This window comes from Magnolia sinica, chromosome 3 (assembly GCF_029962835.1).
Source record: "Magnolia sinica isolate HGM2019 chromosome 3, MsV1, whole genome shotgun sequence".
In the NCBI taxonomy this organism is placed as follows: domain Eukaryota; kingdom Viridiplantae; phylum Streptophyta; class Magnoliopsida; order Magnoliales; family Magnoliaceae; genus Magnolia; species Magnolia sinica.
This window is the reverse complement of record NC_080575.1, coordinates 26,436,808-26,439,534: the sequence shown is the minus strand read 5'-3', so window position 1 is coordinate 26,439,534 and position 2,727 is coordinate 26,436,808.

Below are 2,727 nucleotides of genomic sequence, written 5' to 3'. Positions count from 1 at the left end.
TTAGTATCGTTAATACCAAACATGGTCAACTATGAGCAAATTACCTACACTAATGTTAGTTATTACATACAAATTACAACTGTTAAACACAAGTGCTTTAGTCCTCACCCTTAAAAATTATCATTGATAATTATGATCATCATCATTAAATAATATTATCATGGGGTTTGTATAATTCGGTTAATATGATTATTAAGTGTTAGTTGTCATTATATTATGGTTAGTAAGAAAAATCTTATTATTATTACTTGAATTATTTAAGAGATTATATGTCACTATAAGGGTATTAGGTAATGTCGGTATAATTGTTAATACCGGTTACTTAATACTTCCATTATGACTATTACTACATTCATGATACAAAGATAAACAATAATAATTATAATCAGAGTACGAATCCTAAAATACAAGCCTAGTACTAAACCCTAAGATGAAAACCCTAATTCTACACTAAAACCCTAAAAGATAACCCTAGGCTATGATCTTAAACCCTAGGTAGTGCTTAAAACCTGGATCTAATTGTACAAATTCATGATTTGTGGTAGGATATAATTCTAAGGGTGCAAGCACTTAGCAACACTAGAAGGTGATTCGGTTCATCAGGTGAGGACTCACCCTTTGAGGTTCCTACTTAAATTCATCAATCTAGATATGGATGATACATTGATTTCTCTTATTGCGTTACTTATCTTATTATATGAATATGTTACTCTGTTGTGGAATTGATTCATATAATAGACCCGTCTCTTTAAATTTAGCAAGTATAACTAATTTGATGCTCACATGCTATTTCCATTTATATAACCTGCTAGTTGATTAGACGTTGCTACTTGTGATCATTTAATGGATAGAATGAGATTTGCTGTGGGCTCCATCTTGCCGTGCATGTTTGCCTTATGTGGCTTGGATCGTCTATTTGCCCTTCGTGGTTTTGATGGGTCATTGGTGCCCTTTTGTGGCTTGATGGTTATATTCGCATATCTTATTGTTTCTTAGCCATTTTGTGGTATTTGGTCGTATTGTGATTTTCGGGTGGAGGGGGTGTTCGCTTGACAATTTCCTAGCCATCTTGCGGTGTTCACATATGCAATTTTCGGGTGGTCTAGAGTTTATATGTTGGTTTTCTAACCATCTTGCGCTGTTCAGTCGTACCATGATTTCCGTGTGGAGTGGGTATTCGCTTAATGATTTCCTAACCATCTTGCGATGTTCACGTGCGATTTGATTTTTGGGTGGTCTAGAGTTTGTATGTTGCTTGACTCTTCATCTTGTGATGTTAAGTGGTACCATGATTTTCGAATGGAGCGGGTGTTCGCTTAGCGATTTCCTAGCCATCTTGCATTGTTCACGTACGATATGATTTTCGGGCGAAGTAGATGTCAGTATGTTGTTCTCTCTTCATCTTGCGGTGTTCAATCGTACCATGATTTTCTGGTGGAGTGGGTGTTCGATTAGCGATTTCCTAGCCATCTTGCGGTGTTCACATACGATTTGATTTTCGGGTGTAGTAGAGGTTTAAAAGGTGGTTTTCTATTCGCCTTGTGAATTCCACTTGTACCATGATTTTCGGGTGGAGCTGAAGTTTGCTTATTGATTTTCTAGCCATCTTGCGGAGTTCACGTACAATGTAATTCGGGTGCAATAGAAAATCGTATGTTTGATTGTTTGGTTAATTTAGACATGTTATAAGTGATATGGTTTTATGCTCCTTTGGTTGTCAAATTTTGTGGTGCCAAAACATCAATATATGTCTTGTGTAATCTATGTCTTGTATAGCTCATTGGTATATATGATCAAGACATTGTATATGGGTTCAAGACATTACATCACCTCTCTAAACACGCTGTTTCAAGTCAAGAATGAAGATTTGCTTCAAACCATTTCAAGAAATGCAAGTACAAGCTACAACGAAATAAGTGATCTTGTTCAAAGACTCAAGTTCGTGTACAACTCGAAATGAAGTATAATTCAAACTCTAGAAGATCTTAAGTTCAATGCTACATCAAGTATAGAGATCTCAAGCTTCACAATCTTCAAAGGTCAACTATCATATGAAGAAAATGAAGTCTTGATGTTCATATCTCACTTTCAAGCTATGATTGACCTTAGATTGACCTTAGGGTAGGTCATTTTATATACACAATTCAAATTAAATTACTTTACATGTATTTGAGCTGTTCTAAGGCTAGTCCTGAACCCTGTTCGACTAGTCCTATCACTGCCTCGACTAGTGTAGGAAATTCCATAACCAGTCTTAAGGTTGTTGCAATTTTTTGAAATTTTCTGTTCGTCCACGACCAGTCCTGGACTCTGTTCGACCGGTCGTGTGAATAGTGCTGACTCGTCCTATGATCAATCCTAGATCTACGACTCAAACTACAACAACTAAATCTGGTCCCTCACAACCAGTTTTAGGGTGGTTAGAACCAGTCATGGAGGGATCACGACCGGTTGTAGACTGCCTTTGACCAGTCGTGGAACGGTCTGATCCGATCGCGCTCAAAATTTCAAAATGTTGTTGGTCTTACGACCAGCCATAATGTCCACAGGACTAGTCATAGATGCGATTTCTGAAACTATAAATAGTCGACGAATTTCAGAGTTTGATAACTCAATTTAAGTAAAATCAAGGCATCACTCTGAGATAAGTTTGTGTTTATTTTAAACTATATTGTGCATATTTAATATTCTCTTTTGTTAGCTTTATTGATTTGATTTTGTTTCTAT